This window comes from Panthera tigris, chromosome A1, assembly GCF_018350195.1.
Source record: "Panthera tigris isolate Pti1 chromosome A1, P.tigris_Pti1_mat1.1, whole genome shotgun sequence".
Classification (NCBI taxonomy): domain Eukaryota; kingdom Metazoa; phylum Chordata; class Mammalia; order Carnivora; family Felidae; genus Panthera; species Panthera tigris.
In genome coordinates, this window is record NC_056660.1 from 15,714,988 (window position 1) to 15,736,953 (window position 21,966).

Consider the following 21,966-nt stretch of genomic DNA (forward strand, 5'->3'; position numbering starts at 1 on the left):
CTTATCAAGTTTCCAGATCTGAAGCTGTTCTCACACTCAGCATTGACTGAAGGGAATGATGAATTATCTTGATGAAGAACTTTTCAGTGCTTCAGTAAACACAAACAGCAATAATTTCCCAAATCTTTTCCTAACAATATCTGTAGTCCTTTATGAGAGTAGTTATATACTAGTAAAAGGAAATACCTATACTTCTCCAGGGCTGGTGGATACAGTGTCTGGTTTGACACTGATATCCCTTCAGAGAGGGTATGTATAGAGTTCAGGTCTGTTCTGGGTTGAATTGTGTCCTTCAGGAAAGATATGTTGGAGTCCTAACCATCTGTACTTTAGAATGTGATCTTATTTGGTGATAGGGATTTTATGGAGATTATTAAATTAAAGTACAGTCATTAGGGTAAACCCTGATGCAATATGATTGGTGTCTTTATAAAAAGGAGATTTGGGGATACAGAGACAGACATTTACAGAGGGAAGGTGATGTAGAGAGGCCCAGGGACAAGGTGATTGTCTGTAAGCCAAGGAGAGAAGTTTGGAACAGATCTTTTCTTCACAGACCTCAGAAGGAACCAAACCTGCTGACACCTTGATCATGAATTTCTAGCCTCCAGAACTATGAGACAATACATTTCTGTAATTTAAGCCACCCAGTTTGTGGTATTTTGTCATGACAGCCTTAGCAAACTAATGCAAACTCGTAAGTGAAGTCATAAATGGATCCTGGCCTAAGTCCACCTCTTAGTGAGTACAAAGGCTTCTGTGGTCATTGCCTAGTCCTTTGGTTCATACTCACGATGAATATATTTAGTAGCTGGTAGAATTGTTGCATTGGTTACCTGATCTATAGAGTGAGAGCAGCCATGGTAGGAAAGGTCAAATGGAAGCCCTTGAACTTTCCTCACCTTCTTCCCAACTGAGACAGAAAATCAGAAAAAATACTGAATCCCAAATGGAATGTCAGAGATAAGAAACACCCTGAAAATATGTTTCAAGTGACCATCATCACTAGTCTTGCTTATGAAAGAAAAATAACAGATGGATCAGAGCAGACAAAGTGGACCCCTGAAAACTTAACCAAGAACTCAATTCCAGCTCTGTGCTGCATGTGTATCTTCACCAGAACATATCAGCACAGTCTCTTACATTTGGTGTTTAGCAAATGATCTGGAGAATGTGTTCTTTTCATTCCCTGACAGAAAAATGGGTCAGAGGAAGTTCACATTCATTTAGAAGACATAAAAATATGCATTCATGGACTTGTTCAAGTTATGTTAGCTCTCCTACTCTCAATCACAACATAGTGTAAAGGCAACTTAATTATCTGAAAATTTTTCAGAAAACTTATGTTGGTCTACCCTTCTGATGACATGATGTTTGGAGAAGTCATAAGTACTCTAGATGCCTTGGTAAGACACATGCTAGAGGGTGGGAGACTTATTTTACAAACATTTAAGGGCCTGCCACATTGTGAAAGTTTTAGAGATTTTAGAGATTTTTGGGATGACAAGACATCCCAACCAAGGTAAAAAAGCCATCATACTTTCCATTTCCTACCAGTAAGGAAAATGCTCAGTACTTGAAAGGCTGGGTGGTTAGGGATCTGGAGAGAGTGAAATTGGAAGATCAATTAACAAGAGATGTGGGAAAGAGGAATGTGGACTGATCAATAGGAATGGGAACAAACTATGTAGATTTTTATCTCACAGCAGTACTCCCCAGAAGTCATCCACATCAGAGAAGACACTGAATAGAGGGAAAGGATGATTTTTTCTAGGCGAAGTTACTGAGTCTCTCTTCTTGGCCATCCCAGTGTGTGCACAATGGGCCCATGAAAGGAGTAGCCTTGTGGTAGGGATGCAGGTGATACATGAGCCCAACAGCTTAGGCTTCCTTTTACTGAGGCTAATCTGGCTCTCACTATTGTGAAATGTTCAAAGTGTCAGCAGTAGTGTCAACAGCTGAGCTGTTGGTATGTCCCACACTTTGAGGACACCAAAACTAGAGGTGGCAGCCATTTATTCTTACTGGATTGATACATATTCCAGTTATTAGTCTACTTTCTCTGCCAAAGTGCCTTAGTCAGCACCATTGTCTTAGGGGTCAGAGTGTCTGACTTATAGTTATGGTATCTCATATAATTTTTTTTTGACAAAGGAACTGATTTATGGTAAAGAGTAAGTATATGTGGGATCTACTGATCTCACTATCTATCACCTAGAAGCCCCCAATCTGAACGCTGAAAAGGCCCCTTAAAGCAAAGGCATCTGCTTGGAGTTTTTGGATGCTACCTTTAAAGATGTTATATTCTTTGAACCAGTATACACTGCTCTATATCTCCTTTAGATTGAATGCATAGATCCAAGGCATAGAAGTAGAAGCTGTCTTTACACCATTACCCCAAGTGACCCACTTGGGGGAAAGTATGCTTTCTATTCCTACAACTTTAAGATTTGTAGGATTTGAGGTCTGGGTTCCCAGGGAACAAAGTAACATTCCACTAATCTTCAAGTCACAGCAGCTGCCTAGTCATTTTGGGTTCCCCATATGAATAGACTAGATGGGAATGAAGGGTTAATATGTTTACAGGAGTTATTGACCTTGATTATTATGAGGAGGTAGGTTTGCTGATATATAATGAGACAGCAAGAAGTATATCTGGAACTAGGAGATTAACTTGAATTTGCCTTCAAACCCAATGATTACTGTAAATAGGAAATTGCAGAAACAGTATCCTGACAAAGTCAGGTAGCCAGTGGTGCAGACTTCTCAGGTAGGAAGGTATGGGTTACTCCACTGAGCAGCCAACCTGGAAGAGTAGAAATGCTATTCATGAGTAAGGAGAATCTAGAATGTGTTTTAGAAAAGGGAGATGATGAATATCAGTTGTGGCCTTGGGACAGATTGCAATAGCCAGCTGAGACAGTAGCTTGTACCAATATTAAGTTGTAAGTTTTTTTTTTTTCTTTTTAAATCAGAATTGTGACTGGGTACCATTTTGAAGAAACAGGAACTAGATTAAGTGAAATTAACATGAGGACAGAGTACATCTGATTAGTGCAAGGGATGGGCTGCAGTAGATAGTCAGTTCCCCATCCATGTCTCTGAGAAATCCTGCTCGTTTACAACTGCTAGTATCTGCATCTGTGACTAAGTTTCTTTTTTTCCCTGCAACTGTAGAGAGCTGCCTGTGCACATGATATATTGGAAATGCCAATGAATGAACAATTTCTAGAGCGTAGCCCTCAGTTAGTGACTCTCATAAGCAGGTATATGAAAACTTGAGCTCCCTCTTTCCTAGAGGTGGACAATTCTGAGGTGTATCTTTTGCATGCATTCTCAGAGTTTTCTTGCAGGATTAAGCTTTAATTCTTCACTGTGGTAGCTTGGTGTCATAATAGTGCAGCCCTTATGGGATGCCTTTCCCTCCCAGCATTAATTTCTCATTCTTTACCAGTGTTGCTTGTGTTTTCCAACTAAACTACTCTCACTGGAATTACCATCTCAGGGTTTGCTTCAGGGAGAATCCTAAATAAGATGGTTCCTAAAACCTTAATATATTTACTTATTGCCTTATCATTCATAGGGTAGTTACAGATTATACCAACATTGCTAACAATAAACCTATTGAGACCAGTTTAAGATTTCTTTGAATTATATTTGTCCTTAGACAATGCCACACTTCTGATATAAAATCAGAATACCGTGTTAAAAAAGATACATGTGGTTTGAATTAAAACACATTAACCCAGTATTTCTAGTTGTCAGAATTGATGGTGGGAGGGAGACTATATCTGTTGGATATGGTTGGGATTATATTCTAGATTCTGCTTACTCATGAAGTTGGATATAGGCAAAGTTGGAACTTTGCCTGGAAGTTCAATGACATTTATCTACAATATTGTTTTCTAGTGAAGGGAGACTGCCAGAAGTCACATAAGCAAAGAGTGAGGAGTTGGGAGCCGGGAAGCAGGGGAAACATGAATCACAACACCCAGAGTTGGGACTTAAGAACACTCCTGTGAGTCACATCAACTTTTTTAACATCCAAATTTAGGGCTATGGAAATAAAATATTTGGTTAATTAAAAACCCAAATCAAAGCCTCAGTACCATTTTCTTTTTTTGCTAAATGACTGACTACATTTAAAGAAGATTGATAATATACAAAAGAACCAGCATGAATATTATAATAAAAATGGAAAAGAATAGAACAAAATGGAGATAGAGAATATATCTTAAAAGGAGTTATCCAGGGTAACAGAATAAGAATTTACTCAAAAAGAAAACTTCTCTTCAACTTACAAAAATCAGTATTCTTTCTTTCTTTTCTTTCTTTCTTCCTTTCTTCCTTCCTTTTTCTTTCTTTCTTTCTTTCTTTCTTTCTTTCTTTCTTTCTTTCTTTCTTTCTTTCTTTCCTTTTTCAATATTCTCTTTCTATACTAGCAAAAGCCAACAAGGCAATAATAGGATATAATAAGCCATTTGCAAAAGGAAAACAACAATTCTGTATTATATAGGAATTAACCTTGTAAAGAATGAAAAAGAGAAAAATCTTAAAACTTGATTGAAAGACATAGAAAATATCTAAATAAATGAAGATATATGTCTGTTTATCTATTATCTATTGATTATCTATCATCTATCATCTCTATCATCTACCTGTCATTTGTCTATCCATACATACATGCTTAAGAGTAAATATATCAATTTTTTCCCAAATTAGCCTGTAAATTCAATGCATTTCCAACAAATTGCCTCAATCATGGAGCCTACTGAAAGTGCAAATTTAGGCAGCCATTTGTATGGTGTGACTCCCAGTGCATGCAACACTCCATATTCTAAAGTCACCATTAGAATAATTACTAAGAACAAAGAGAATGTGAATAGCAAGCAATAAACATTGAATGATAAGCTGTTTGTAGCTAAGAATGAGTCCTCATGGAGACACAGCTTTGCTGACCCTGTGAAGTGTTGATTCAGTGTTCTCATTTTCAGGAATATCGTTTCTAGTGTCAAATGGGGTATGGCTGTATTTGATGTAGGAAATGTGAGGACATGTGACAGCAGTGGGAAGGGTGCATGTGGAGAAGCTAAGAAGTAGAGCCAGGAACACATGGGAAAAAGAGAAACAGAGTTTATACAATGATCTACAAAACTCATGTGATGATGAAAAAAGCTGAAGCTATGAAGTAGTAAAAAGAATACAGAATGAAGGAATGGATACGCCAGTAGCACAGTAGGAGATAACTCAGCAAATTGGAAGCCAGAGGAGAGATAAGCTGAGAGACAGAATAATTGGTTCCTACATATTTATCAGTTCCTGGCTGCTTACCTGTTGAGAGTTGCAGTTCTAGACCTTATACAGTAAAACCTTGGTTTGCGAGCATAATTCATTCCAGAAACATGTTTGTAATCCAAAGCATTTGTATATCAAAGCGAATTTCTCCATAAGAGGTAATGAAAACTCAGATGATTCCTTCCACAACCCAAAAATATTCATCTAAAAATGATTATAGTACTGTAATATAATACAAAATAATAAGGAAAATACAAAGCATAAAGAAAAATAAAAATTAACCTGCACTCACCTTTGAAAATCTTTATGGCTGATGTGAGGGAGATAAGAGAGAGGAGGGTTATTGTGTAGGACGACTTTCACTATCACTAACAGAAGGTGACTACAGTACAGTATTAATAAATTCTTGTGATATACTGTATTTAATGAAGCTGGCAATAAAGCAGCAGAGGGAAGGGTCTATATCTGCAGGCAGCCTGACCTAGAATGAAGCAAAGCATTCCTAAGCTTACTCTTGTGTGGAAGAGCAAAGGACTGTCCATAGATGCTTTGAAGTGACAAAAAATACACTAGTGCCAGTTATGGGCACCTTCCAGTGTCCTGAAAAATCACTGATTTCTGCCAAACACCACAGCTTGAGACTGAGCATCCGAGCATGGGAGATGATCACCCAAAATCGCTCTGAGAGAAAGAGAGAGAGAGAGAGAGAGAGAGAGAGAGGAACCATTGACTCAGTTGTGATCATGTGACAGTCATGTGATCACATACTGCTTGTATTGTAAGACATCCCTTATTCATCAAGTTAAAATTTATTAGAAATGTTTGCTCATCTTGCAGTATACTCGCAGAACAAGTTACTCACAATCCAAGGTTTTACTGTATATTGTTACATTAAGCTCAGTTTTACTTAAGATGGCTTGAGTGTGTCTCTTACCCTTTCCTTTTTAAAGAAATAATTTTCCTCAGGATCTCAGCTCATTATTATTATTGATTAATACAAGCCACTTAAACTTTGATTTTATGTTATACTCTTGTACTCCTTTATCTACTTTCTCCTTCCCTTATTATATTTTATGTTTTGCACTTATTTATTATTTTCCCATCTTTTTCCTTACATTCTCTTCATCTAAAATCTTCATTCCTATTTCATATTTAGTGTCATGTGCATGTATTTTAATTTTCTTAAACGGCATTGGGGTTTAATTTTTATTCTTTTTTTTCCCCCACTCAACATTATGTTTTAAAGATCTGTTAATACTGTTGGATCTATATCTATTTTGTTGTTTTTAATTTCTACATATTATTTAATTCTATGTATTTACCACACTTACTCATTTACACAAAATGTCAGAACAGTGATTTGATGAACATCCTGTTCTGTGCTCCTGTACTGAGCTCATTAATAGTTTTTGGGTTTTTTTATTACAAAATGAGATTGCTGGGTTTAGAGTTTACATCTACATAATTCCATTAAGTAATTTTAGTACGTTCTGCCAGGCTGCTCTCCAGAATTGTTTTGGAATATGAGAGTTTTGTTTCCTTTTATTCTCAGTTGGTACCATCGAAATTTTCTACTATTAGCTATTCTAAATGGCTAAGTAGCATCTAATTGCTGAGTCACATATCTTGGATTACTAATAAGTTAGAGCATCACCTCATGAACCCTTAGGTGTATGGCATTAGGGTTCAGATTCTTAATTGTTTATGCATATCCTTGTTTTCCATTGAGCTTCCTGTCTTTTTTTTTTTATTTGTAGGAGTTCTTTGTGTGTTTAAAATATTAATCCTTTGTGGCTTTTAGAAATTGTAAACATCTTTGCTCTGTCGGTTAACTTTAAGTTGATTTTCATTGAACTGAAATCTTTAATTCTAATATAGTTCCATGAAGTTTTTAAAAATTATTTTATTTTTAATTGCAGTTATATAACCAAATGAACATGAGTTCGCTCATTGGTGAGTGAGAAACTGCACCAGGCTGAGTTGTCGCACAAAGAAAACTTTATTTGCAACAAATAGGAAGATTGCAGGGAATAACTTCCAAAGCCATGACTTCCCAGCAAGGGTGTATGGGTTCCTTTTATTTAGGGTTAGGATGAATTTTTAGATAGGGAAGCCTTGTCATCATATGAAGGGGGGAGCATAAGGTTGTGCATGCACCTGGAAGCATGCCTATACATATATATTGTGTCATATGTAAAGGAGGCTGAGGTGCTTCCTTGGGTAGAGATTTTAGTATTATCATGAGGTAAAGGTAGTCATCTGTCATTCTAGAGGTCAGTCCATAGTCCATCTGTGTAGGCATGAGTCAGGGGTTAACCTCAAACTGGTGTGGGTGGTCTGGGACGGCTGGAGGTCTTGTCAGGGCAGTCTCTATTGCTCAAGGGGTGGTTTCGCTTTCCATTTGCCTGACTTAAGAGGTAAGCTGGAAAGAAACGCTTAAGGAAAAATGTGACTTAAACATCTAATTGTGATATTAAAAAAAACTTGATTCCATGATTTAATGAAAATATTACTAATATTTCTTTGGCGTTGAAGATATGTCCGTGATTATTTAAATTCATAGATTATCAATGCCTAAATCTGACTCTGTTTGGTCTACTGTATTTTCTGGCACACACATTCCATGCACAGTTTTGCTTGTGCCTTAATCATGTCAATTACCTGGACTGCCACTCTCTTTTCTCATGATTTATTTATAGCTGATGAGTCCCGTTCTAGGTACCACATTTTCCTTACAGCCTTCTTCATTAATTCCTGACAATCCTGTTTCTCTTCACTTTCCGACCATTTATTTTTTATCATGTCTTTTTGGCATTTGTCATGTATAAACTTACTTTATATTTTAAATTATTTCATGTATGTAATCTTATTGATTGTAATGGTAAATGCCTTGAGGGTAAAAATATGAATTATATTTATATTTTTATTAATACGTGCTTTTCTTTTATCATTAGGAATGTAGGAGGTGCCACGCTAGTTGGCATTTTATTGGTCTAGTTAAATTTTGTTGGACTAATTTCAACTCCACCATCAACTGTGTGATTTTTGAATGAGACTTTAAATTGAATTCATTTTACATAGAGTCCTCAGTTAATTTATGTATCAATTTTGATCATTAATTTTTTTGAGTTTTCATCTCTTAAGAGTTTTAACTGATTTTTAAGAGTGATGAAGTGGTGTGGTATGAATCCCATCTTTTTAGAATTTCTCAAACTTTACCTTTCTGAATGTTACCCATTCTTAATCCACTGCTCTAAGCTTTCTCTTCAGTGGTTCTTTTCTTTTATTTCCCTCCATAACCTCATTTATAAAGAATTTTTTAAAATGTTTATTTATTTTTGAGAGAGACAGAGACAGAATGCAAGTGTGTTAGGGGCAGAGAGAGAGAGGGAGACAGAATCCGAAGCAGCCTCCAGGCTCTGAGCTGTCAGCAGAAGCCCAACGCAGGCTCGAACTCACAAGCTATGAGATCATGACCTGAGCCAAAGTCAGATGCTCAACCGACTGAGCCACCCAGGCTCCCCATAACCTCATTTATAGAAAGTACTGCACAACATTATAAGTCTTTGCCATCTGTTTCCTCTACTAGACCAAAATTTTAATTTTCTAATTTTGATATCTATAGTCAGTGCTTAATATGTAATAGGCCTTCAGTAAGAATTTGCCACATAGAAACCATTCTTTCAAAAATCCTTTGGGATAGGTACTATTTTTATAGAAACTGAAACTCAGGGAGTGTAAGTGACTTACCAAATTCACACAGCAACAACTGCACATCTAAGGATTGAATCCATAGTTCTGACGTTGGGTTCAAGGATTTCTTCTATATAGGCTACCAGTTCTGGGAATGTACTTCGTTATGAGAATGAGTCTTGATTATAGTTTCTAATTGATTTGTAATTTTGAAACTAATGAATACATTATTTGTACTTTTCTTATTTGAGGTAAATTCTTAAGGTGTAAGGATAATTCAAGTATCTGTGCCCTGTAAGTTTAATGTTCCTTTAATCCATTTATTTATTTTTTTAATTTAATTTAATTTTATTTTATTATTTTTTAAAATATAATTTATTGTCAAATTGGTTTCCATACCACACCCAGTGCTCATCGCAACAGGTGCCCTCCTCAGTGCCCATCACCCACTTTCCCCTCTCCCCCACCCGCCATCAACCCTCAGTTTGTTCTCAGTATTTTAGAGTCTCTTATCCTTTAATCCCTTTAGTAGTAATTCTTTAAATGTTGTCAGCAGGTTGGGATTCCTGGCTGACTTGGTTGGAAGAGCATGCGATTCATGATTGGGAATTGTGGGTTTGAGCCCCACAATGGATGTAGAGATTACTCTGCTTACTGTGCTTAATTAGAGTGAGTTAGAAAAGTAGAGAATATTCTACTTCAATAGGACGTGAACAGCAAGTTGAAAAGAGTCAAAATATCCTGATTCCCACTAGAAACACTGTTGATTGATGAAGACATGGCAAAGAATAATGAGTCCAAAGACAATCTCAAAGAATAATGAAAACCAGTTCCCTAAATTTACCTTCAGAATCAGGATATTTATAATCATGTAATACATTCCAAGCCTGAATGTACATGAAGTTGCTGTCAGAACCCGCCTCAGGGTATTTCTACTGAGTAATTATAAATTTCTTTTCTAGCAAACGGTACACATATTCAGTTGGAAGTAATTTTGCCGCCCACAAACCAAACTGGTACATTCCCAGCACAAGAATTGCATTTTTTCGTGCATTCTTGTGTAGTACAGTATGGTGTTAACCACTTAATTTCTTACATGTCTAGAGCTGTCAGGTAGGTTTTAAGTTATATAGTGCTGCCTAAGGAGCTGTGTGGAGAACGATTTCGAGGCTGGTCCTGCCTTCCAGAAAAAAGTGCAGGAATCAGGTGATCAGTGCCTGTCCTGTGGCAGGGGACGAGTGGCAGCCTGTCCCATCTGGCCTCTTGGTACCAACAGAGGTGGCATATAGGTTCGCATATTTTAATTTCGATGTGATTCTGTTGGGAAACTGCAGCTAAACAATGGGATATAGGAGAATAATTTTGAAGAATTAATAACTTCATTGTGTTGCTAATTAAAATCATAAACAAAATATTAATCATTTCCTTTATCCCTTATTGAAGTGTTACTTACTCACCCCTCTGGGCTGAGCACAAAGGCAACCCTCATCATGATGTCTTCCTTGACACCCTCATTGAACTGTGATCTTTCCTGAAATGGGCCATTGTTACAATTTATTTGTACCCTTTGGTGATACTTTTCACATTCTGTCTTGTGGTGTGCGTATGCCCTTCTTCCTGGTTACTTTGTAACGGTAATAATTCTGGCATTTGCATACTTTTGATAGTTTTAAAAGTTTATTTGTTTAAAAATTTATTCATAACATCTTGCCAATTCTCAATAGGCCTTATGATTCAATAAATCACCCTCACTTTATTGATAAGAAGGTTGCGAGGTGGTACAATCAGAAGACAGATTCTAGCTTTTACTTTATTACGTATGAGTTATGTGATCCATGAATAGGCCACTTACACTTGTGATATTGTAGCTTTTTTTTTCTGGAAATATGTAAGGGGGATCAGTGGACCCTGTGAGGGTCCATTGCCATGTGACATAAATCAGATTTGATAATTTTAAAAATACCATTAAAATGGCATTAATTTATTACCATTGAGATTGTAATCTCCCTGGGGTTAAGAACTGTGTCCCCCTTTTCATATTTCTATTTTCAGAACACTTAGCATGGCACCTAATGCACAATAGGTCTTCAATAAATATTGGTTAAGTGGATGAATAGAGATCCTCAGACTTTTCTGCAAAGGGCCAGATAGTAAATATTTTAGGCTTTACGGACCATGTGGTCTCTGTTGCAACTACTCAATGCTGCCCTTGTTGTGCAGAAGTAGCTGCTGACAATACATAAATAATGAACACGGCATGTCCCGATAAAAATATTTGTGGACACTGAAATTTGAATTTCATGTAATTTTTCACGTGTCATGAAACACTCTTCTTTTGATTTTTTCAACCATTTGAAAGTGTAGATATCATTCCTAGCTCATAGGATATACAAAAACATATTGTGCCTGATTTAGCTTGCAAGCTGTAGTTTGCCAACCCCTGGAATAAAATGTGAATATCAGTTATGTTTAAAAACTGGACTGTAGGGCACCTGGGTGGCTCAGTCGGTTAAGCATCCGACTTCGGTTCAGGTCATGATTTCACAGTTCGTGGGGGTGAGCCCCACTCTGGCTCTGTGCTCACAGCTAAGAGCCTGGAGCCTGCTATGGATTCTGTGTCTCCTTCTCTCTGTTCCTTCCGGACCTGTGCTCTCTGTCTCTCAAAAATAAGTAAACATTAAAAAAAAATTTTTTTTAACTGGACTGTATTTTTTTTTGTTTACTGTGGTAATTATATGAGCAGATTTTGTATATTGCTTGCATAGGCAAGATTGTTTAATCATTCACTAGTCATATTGTGAGGATAAGAATTGTAGTTAGAGGTAAAATTGAATATGCTTTATGGGGTTAAGTATAATTTTATATTTCTTGTATTATGCAATGTAGATCTTCATCACATATTGTGGATTTTTAACTCATTTCTGAACTCTTTTAAGAGAATATTGGAAAAAATTGAAAAGCATTTATTGAGGAACAATTGATGAGGCGATAAGATGATGTCAACTGATTGGTGTTACAGAAAGTCACGCAATTGTGCAGAGTTGCCTGCTGCAAATTCACGCTATCTAACTTCACTCGGGCTCTCAATGCTACTTGTCAATAAAGAATGCAACTTTCTTTATTCTTTGCTTGTTAAATTTTCATTGCATTCCTCATGGCAGCTGTTTTAGATTTTCCACACTTTTCAACTTCCAATCCTATGACATTTCCTTCTCTCTAGGAGATGACCCCTGTACCTCCTGAATATGTCATCCAACATGAGATCCAGGAACTTTTCTGCCCTTGTCCTCAGATGGCTTTGCTGTCACTCTTTCCCCATAACCTCCTATTCCTCTGTATCTTCACTTCTTTTTTCCTTCTTCTATCACAGCAGAAAAATGTATCTGTTCTCTTTCCATGACTAAATTGTCACTTGTGCTCTCTGTACTGTTTTTTTTTAACCTCTTTCATAAAACTGTTCAGACAGTGATCTCCTTTGTTTCTTATGTTAGCTTCTCTCTGCCCCTTTACTGGCTTTTTCTCTTCTACCTATAGACACGCTTTGTTTTCCCAGTCCTTAAAAACAGGGCTCATTCAGCTTTTCAGTACTGCTGTAAACTGCCAGCCAGCATCTGCTCTGATTGGCCAGTCTCCTGTTCTCACTGGGAGGTGCCTGAGCATATCACCCCTTTATCTTTGCCTTAAAAACAATCAATCAACAAAATCCATATCAAAGCTCATCACCTTTTGGACCTTCTGTTTATTTAAAACTACTACTGTCCAGTTTCTTTTATGGTCAACCATTTAAGGTCTTGACAGTATGGTCTATACTTGCTACCTTATACTTGACTTATTATTTTATTTTATTTATTGAAAAAAAAATTTTTAACATTTATTTATTTTTGAGAGACAGAGAGACAGAGTGTGAGAGGGGGAGGGGCAGAGAAAGAGAGGGAGATGCAGAATCCGAAGCAGGATCCAGGCTCTGAACTGTCAGCACAGAGACTGACCGTGGGGCTCAAATCCACAAACCGTGAGATCATGACCTGGGCCAAAGTCAGTCATTTAACCAACTGAACCACTCAGGTGCCCCCTGACTTGACTTACTTACTTACTTACTTACTTATTTATTTATTTATTTTTAGTCCTTGCAGTCTGCTTTCCCTATTCTCCATTTTTTGAATCTGTTGCAAAGAACCACGAGTGAGCTCTTAGGGGATAAATACAATAATTTTTATTAATAATGATCTTTCAATTCCTTAGCATTATGCCTTAGAAGTCTTTACTTTTTGGCCTTTGGAAGAGTGTTCCCTTCTTGTCTGAGATTGTTCTTTCTCTGAAAATGTTAGTTACTCTTTTTCCTCACTGTTCAAAAATTGGCATTCTTCAAAGTCACGTACGAATCTCTCTCCTTTCCCTTCCCATTTAACACCCTACCCATCCATACTCTATCCTGTTACCTTTAAGCTGACGTTTTTCACATCTTTCTAGTCCTCTCTTTCATAAGCTCCTGTTCTTCATTGTTGGGACATTTCCACCTGGATGTCATATGAGCATCTCAAACTCATCATGCTTAAGACTGAACTTAAGATCTTTTCAATAAATTATCTCTCAGTCTCCTAATTTATTTCCTGATTTTTATAAAGGAGGTTCTCTTTCTTCAGTAATGAAATCTTGGAGCCATCCATGACTCATTCCTTTTTATTGTCTCCCAAAGATAATCAATCCCCAAGTCCTAACAAATTTGCCTTTGCAATATTTCTGACACCTTTTCCTTTCAGTACTTTCCCACTGCTACTACCTTAGTTTAGCCCTTAGTCACCACGTCTTTAAGAATTGGTGGTGTTCTCTTTATTGGTCTCATTTCTTACAGTTACTCTTCTCCAGTGCATTTTGAAACTTTCCTAAATCTTTGGTTTATATTACTTCCCTTTGGTTGTATTACTTTAAGCCTAATTCTAATAGCAATTATGGAAGGCTTACTATGTGCTAGGGACAGTTCTAAGCAGTTTACCTGGATAGACTTAATTAATCCTCACAAGAATCCTTTGAGGTGACTAGTATTATCATATAACTGTGGAGAACATTGAGCCTTACAGAGTTCAGCAACATATTTAAGGTAGGATAGCTTATGAGACACAAAGCCAGAAGTCAAACCTTGGATATGTGTGTGGGGGTGGGGGTGGTGTTGTGGACCTAGACTCTTAACTACTATGCTATAATGCCTTTGTAAATGACTGAGTAAAGTTCTGACTCACTAATTTGGCTTTCATCTCTGTGATCTCCAAATTCTTTTAATTTTCAGAAATATCTAACACCAAACTAGTGTAATGGCTCATCTGTTCTATTCATAATTCTCATATATTTGCACTGGGCTTTTGGTTCACATAGTTTTAATTGTACTGTTTTCTTCAGCCTCATCATGCTTCCCCTTCTCTCCCACCAAACTGAAAGTCTTGAGTATAAAATATCTACATCATCTTTCAACACTTATTTAAGCACTATATGGTCCACCTCACCTGGGAGTGACCCTTGTCTTCTGCCTACCAATATACTGGTTTTAAATACATTTGTAATTATAATGAATTTTGTCATTTAAGTTTCACATACATTGGGTGGTATTTTGAGCATTGATGTTTATGTGTCATCTCTTCTATGAGGCTGTAATTTCTGCATGTATTAGAACCATATTAAATGGCTGTAAAATAATTTAAATGGGTCAGATATATTTTCTGATTTTAATTTTTAAAAATCCAAAAATTCAATTGAAGAAAGAGAAAGAAAACAGTAGCTTTCCCCCCAAATGCCAAATGATCTCAGATGATGTCACAGTTTCTGGTTTTTAGTTACTGTTGGATCTCGAATACTGTTACCACAAGAATGGAGATTTTCCAATAGTTCTGAATGGATAAACAGGAACTACAATGCCAGAAATTTGGCCTCAAAGTCTGGTCTCGTGAAACTTCGGGTCCTAATACTTGAGCTTTTTCATACTTCTTGCTAAATCTTTTCAAATGTGTTCATCATTTTCTATTATCCAACTAGTTGGAACTCTGGAATATCAGTTCCAAAACCACAATCAGAATGGATGGAAACCAAATGTTATGAGACTACAAGACAATCTTCCTGACAAATAGAACTGTCAGGTTTGTGGGATTATGTGGTTGCAGCAATAAATACAGTAGGATGATAAAGAAGCACCGTGCTAACATGATACAGGGCTATATTTTCTTCTTTTAACTACTTTAAATGCAAGTTGCTCTTGCCCTTGGAAAATGGTCTACTTGGAGGATATAGTTACAGCAAGATAAATTTTGACTCTTTTTTTTTCCCCTACAAAGGTTGAGGCTAGCCAAACTAAACCCTTTTTATTAGCCGCTCCTTGAAAACTCATATGGTTTTCTGATTTTATGTTGGCCATGAACTTCCTAAAAATAAACTCAGAATGATAACAAGAGCTACTAAGCTTGTGAAAGTCTAAATTTTCTGATAACTTTTTAATGTTTTTAATACCAAGCCAAGCATTTGTACTGCATCTCCTAAATGCATTCTTGAATGAAGTTTCTGAGTCATTCTCCCTGCTTTTGAGGTAGAATCAGCAAAACAGGCAAATTTTACATTTTACAATTTGTAGGGCAACCCAGGCCCCATGTAGATTTCAACAAATGCTTGTCAGTTTGGCCATTTTAAGAAGCATGCTGTCTGTGATACTGATCAGTGGAGGAACACATTGTCAGAGGGAAATGGGAGCAATCCCTTTTCTATATATGGGATTCAAGGGTTTCTGTTCTGGTGTTTAGATAATTCAGATGTTGTGTTCCATCCAAGTTGCTCTGACCTGGGTTCTGATTTTTTTTTTCTTTCTTTTTTTCTCTTTCTTTCTTTCTTTCTTTCTTTCTTTCTTTCTTCTTTCTTTTCTTTTCTTTTTTTTTTTTTTTTGGTATACTTTTTCTCTATTTCAGCATTCTATCTAGGATTCTAGCCTATAAGGCATAATATGAAAGGAAAGGTACCAATAAAGGGCTCAGAGCATTTCAAATGATGGAAAAATGATATTTTGGTGGAGATCGATATTAGAGAAGGCTTTATAAAAGAGTCAAGGCCAGGAGGAAGAAAGATGTGGGCTGATAGTAGTATACTCTGAAGTTACAAGTCAGTGTCGGATATAACTAGGTATTTAGCAAACTGAATACATAATCAGTATAATAATTTACAGGAAAATACTTAAAACCAAGTTTAAGCACACATAAATCTACAGACCTCATAAAACTTCTTTAGGTGTTAGCCACTAGTTAATAGAACATATTTTCTGCCAGCTTAAAAATAGTACTCTTTTTTGGAGCATACACTAAAAAGGACTGAAGGAAAAAAAATACCTTCCATGAATCCTTCAAACAAACTGTAAGTCAACATTGCATTGACTAAGAAAAATGTGCAAAGCAGCTATCTTGTGTGTATTTTTTGCCACATCTCTTATTAAGATGGATAACTTTTTCTAGACAGTTCAAAGGATCATAAAATTCAGTCTGTGTTTTAAATTATTTGATTGAACTCAGCCAAAATAAATGCCTTCCAAGTGATGTATGTGCAGAATTCCCTTTAAATACTTAAGAGACTCAATAGCTTACTAGATAGAACACAGTGACCAACAAAAATAAAGGTTTTGTGTAAGTGTTTCCAAGGATTTACATCTTCAAATTTAAAAGGTTCTTTAGTTATAGTCACCTAGATGTCCAAACTTCTCTCAAGGGTCAGGGATGTGCGTCTGCTGGGTGACAGTGGCCACCAGGGCTCATCATACTGACCTCAAACACTACTAGGAGTAAGAGAGGACAAAGGTTGAGGACAAACCTTGTTCAAGAGAGATGACTAAACTATCTGTATTTATGATTAAACAAGAGGACAGTACTGTAGTCCAAAACAGAAGACTAAGCAAAAGGGTGAGAATCTAGGTCAAAGAATGGAACAGTAGGCAGGGTCAAGGTAAGTAGACCAGTATAAGTCTGTGAATTGAGACGATATGCATCTGAGGATGTTTCTGTGGATACCTACCTACCTTGGGTTGGTCTGGTTTATAGACATGGAGTGAGACCAGAGAAATTACTAGTGATAAGACAAGCTGAGCAACTACCCTGTAATAGCCAGCTAGTCTCTAGTTAGACTACCGCCTCTCAGAATATCACCCTAATTTTTTAACTTAAAACTCTCCATTATCTAATTTGATATTCCCCACCTCTGCCACTTCCTGTCTTTTAAGTTACTTTAACTAAACTATTTATACATTTCTCACCTTTTTGAGAACCTAACCCTCTGCCTTGACTTTCTTGTCTGGTAACTTCTATTCATCCAGCTCAAGCAACACTTCCCAAACCAGTCCTAGGCTGGTTTGGATAATCATTGGTGCTCCCATAAAATTTTATGTCAGTGGTCTCACATTTTGGTGTCCATCAGAATTCCCTGCAAAGCATGGAATATAGACTTCTCAGGGCCCCACCAAGAATGAACAAATCATAATCTCTGGATGCAGGACCAAAAATTACATATGTAGCAGTTGCCAGGTGCTTCTGATACACATAAATGATTTAGGTTATGACATAGGTTATATCCCTATGGTTATTGTATTTATTTTAATTATCTCTGTGTGTCACTTCCTCTCTCTCAGTTGAGCACACTTTCAGTGAAGAGTCAATGTTTTGGTCATCTTTGGATCCTTAGAATCTAATTCAAAGCCTGGAACATGGTGCATACAAGTATATATTTATTGATTTCAGCTAATGAATTCTTCAGTTAAGATTAATCCATTTTTGAAAACTGTGTAAAAGCTTCCCATCTGGTTTAAGATTTGAGTTGCTACTCTGTGAGTAAGCACTGTCTTGTTTTTGGTCCTTCCAGCAAGGGTATATGAAAAGTGTAGTTTTTTCTGGTCACATTTCATCAGCTACTAGGGGGTAAATAATTAAAACATAGCATATATTGGCATTAGACTATTTCTGTTACGGAAGCTGTACACATTTTTTAGTTTAACCCAAAGGCAGAGCATTAAAGGACATACAAGAGTCAGTTGCTTAGTACACCACATTACTTTCATGTTTATCTGTCCTACTAAAAGTCCCTGAAAATTACGAAAACTTTCTAAATCACTTTACTTCAACTTGTCTTTTGTCTATATCTACTTTCTTCCTCCACAGATTATTTCATTTTCTCTTCTCCCCTATCCTCTGGCTCTTTCTTTTTTTCTTAACTCTCTCTTACAGTGACAATTTCAGCAATGTATTTTTAAATTAATTTTATTGAGGTATAACTTGAATATAAAACATATCTTCAATGAATTTTGACATATGTCTGTGGTCATGGAACCACTGCCACAATCAAGGTAGAGGACATTTCTGTAAGCCCTAAATTTCCCTCATGATCCTCTTTTACTTTCTTTGCTCTCACCCTCTCAGGCCCTGGCAAACACTGATCTACTTTCTATTGTCATAGATTTGATTTCTCCTTTCTAGAATTTCATAGAAGTGGAATTATACACCATGTACTCTTTTATGAGTGGTTATATAATGGAGCATCATGGCTTTAAGATTCATTCATGTTGCGCATTTTAGTAGTTCATTCCTTTTTATTATTGATTAGTATTCCATTGTATGGATATGCTGCAATTTGTTTATTCATTCGTTCACATTTGGGTTGCTTTTCAGTTTCTGGGTATTATGAATAAAGCTACTTTGAACATTTGTACTGAAGTCTTTGTGTGGACATATGCTTTCATTTTTCTTAGGCGATTACCTGAGAGTTGGTTTGTTGGATATATGAAAAGTGTCAATTTAATTTTTTAAGTAACTGCCACACTGTTCCAAAGTGGTTGTGCCATTTTATAATCTCATTAACATTGTATGAGAGTTCCAGTTTTTCCGTGTTCCCGTTGACACTTAGTGTTGTTAATCTTTATAATTTTAGTCATCTAGTAAGTGTGTGATGATATCTTATGGTTATTTATCCTGAATTTCTCTGATGTTTAATGATATTGATTATTGTTTCATGTGCTTATTAGTCATTTGTATACATTTTAAGGGGTTTATTCTAATCTTTTGTCCATTTAAAATATATTTAATAATCTTATTGTGATTTGTAAGAGAGCTTTATATGTCAGCATTACATAATTTGTTTCTAATTTAAAGCTGATGTTTTTCTGTTTAATCAAAGTGGACAAATCCCTGACTAATTCAACAATTCCTGTTTTTTTGCTTATAAGTAAGTCAGGTGAGGCAATTAGCTAATTGGAAAATCTGTGGTGAGGCCAGAAACTGCTGTAAGATGCTTCTTGATAATTGTCTTTTACCTTTGCAAAAGACCTCAACCTGTCATAAATATTATTTGGTAATATAATAAAAAAAAATACATCAGTCAATGAATAATTTACATAAGCTGGCTCTCCCACATGGATTGAATGATTTGATAAACACTTTTGTATAGCAAATAGAAAGGGAATTTCATTATGAAAAACTAGATAACACATACATTTCTGCAGTTAAATTGGCAATATAATAATATTGACATGTGTGTAAAAATAAGTGCACATAAAGCCTGGGGGTAAGAGTTATCTCTCTGTCTTTTCAGAGTACAAACTTAAGTCACTGTGATACCTCAATCTCATCACCAATGTCTAGCTACAGTGGATTCTTGATATTTGTGGTAGTTATGTTCTGTAAAGTTGCTCTAAACACTGAATTAGGGGCGCCTGGGTGGCCCAGTCGGTTGGGTGGCCGACTTCGGCTCAGGTCATGATCTTGCAGTTGGTGAGTTCAAGCCCCGCCTCGGGCTCTGTGCTGATAGCTCGGAGCCTGGAGCCTGTTTCAGATTCTGTGTTTCCCTCTCTGTGACCCTCCCCTGTTCATGGTCGGTCTCTCTCTGTCTCAAAAATAAATAAACGTTAAACACTGAATTAGCACAAACATTGAATTAGCTCCTAGGGGAGATAAGGAAACAAGCAAACAAATAAATTTATGTTTCTCAAACACTGTATAATCTTTAATCCTAAAAACAACTCACTCTGCTAGAATCTATTCCCTTTCTTTTACAAAAGAGAAAACAAGCTGTAGAAGTGTTAAGTGTCTTGCCTGAGGCTGAAGCTGTCTCACTAACAGGTGCCAGAGTTGGGATTCAAACTCTATCCAATGACCCCAGAGCCAGGGTTCCCATATTACATTGCACTGCCCCCTAGCATCTCCATCCTGTGCCCATCTCTTCATTTGAGTGAACAAGAAAGGAAAGCATTGCCTTGTTTGACCTCAGGTGGGCATGAGCGCTTTGGACAACTTAAACATTTTGCTGTTCTGAGCATGTTCGTGGATTATCACAAAAGTGATGGGAATATTGATTTGGGGTTTACAAATAAATTTTAGAAAGTAGATGAATTCACAGTTATGAGATCTTTGAAAAATGAAGATCGAATGTATATACGAGAACAGAAATGCACAGATTCACACACATACAATCATAATGCAGTTTTAGGAGGGTGGAAGTGGGGGAGAGCAGGGCACCAGTATGGTCCCAGACAATGGTCCCTGAACTCTTTCCATTCTGCCTTAAATTGGACACCGGTGAGATTTTTTGATCATTTTTTGATCTCTGACTTATATCCTGACTATGTCTACATGACTAGTTGACTTTTTGTGGGTCAAAATGAGGCAAATCATTGGTTCTCAGAGCCACAAAATCTGGGTCATGTAAATATCTAATCATTACTTATCTTCAACATAGCCTTACATTTCAAATTAAGCAAATGTTGGTAGATTTGGTCAGTCATGTTGATATAATTTGAATCAAAAGGATAGAAGAGTTCCACTAGCTTTCATATCTTTACTTTTTTTTATTTCTTTATTTGAGGTCATTAAAGGTCTGTATAAGATGGTTCCAACTATTTCCATAGCTCAGTTTGAGAAATGAGGTAATGACATCTGGCAGAAACATTAGAGCTATACTAACTTTATACAACTGCTAACATTCAGAATATTATTCCAGACAACTTGGACATAGGAAGCAACTGGAAGAACTCAATGCATCACAAAATTGGAGCTGGTGAAAATTTCTCAAAGTGGAAAATCATTTAGGTATAAAATCTATTGTTTTAGATTTTTCCCCCCATCCTTGTACCACTCATTTAATACTTTTAGAAAAGAGAATTATTTTGGAACAAGACTTTTTTCACTAAGTTTTTATTCTTTCTAGAATATGCTGGCTATAGTTGAATGAATGAATGAATTAATGAATGAATGAATTAATGATTTTGTTGGCTTGTTATTTTAAAAGTAAAAACATTGCCATGTCAATGTGTAAATCATAGGGAATAGAAATGCCATTTTAACTGTAGGTTGACTATTTAATAACTTAATTTTATTTAATAAACATTTATTTAATATTTAAGGAGCATTTTTAGACACTATAGGTATGAAAATTAATAATGTGTTGTCTCTGGCTTCCAGAGATTTACATTCCAGTGGAGGACTATAGAAACCTCTCTGTACAATGTGACAAGTGCCCTATTGGTGTCACAAACCATGTATCTGTTATGAGCTATAGTATCAGCTAAAAATATAGGTAAAGTATCACAAAGGAGAACTTTAAAGCACTTATGAGGCATGGAATGGAAAGATGGTATATATGGGGGAGCATTTTAGAAAGGGAACAACATTTAAAAAACACAAAAGCATAGGGGTGCTTGGGTGGCTCAGTTGGTTAAGCATCCAACTCTTGGTTTCGGCTTAAGTCATGATCTCACTGTTCCTGAGATTCAGCCCTGCATCACGCTCTGCATTAATGGGGTGGAGCCTGCTTGGGCTTCTCTCTCTCCCCCTCTCTGCCCCTCTTCTGCTCTCTAAATAAATAAATAAATAAATAAATAAATAAATAAATAAAACTTTTTAAAAAGCACAAAAGCATAAAAGCTATTGTGTTTGGGATTATACATTATAATGTAGGATATGGTACATGGGGAGGGGTTTG

The 21,966-nt window shown here is 36.4% G+C and overlaps 1 long non-coding RNA gene across 2 annotated transcripts in view; it reads left to right on the forward strand.

The window, feature by feature from the left end:
- Positions 1–21,966, forward strand: part of LOC102949684 — a 245,823-nt gene that overhangs the window by 111,724 nt on the left and 112,133 nt on the right. The window lies entirely within an intron of this gene.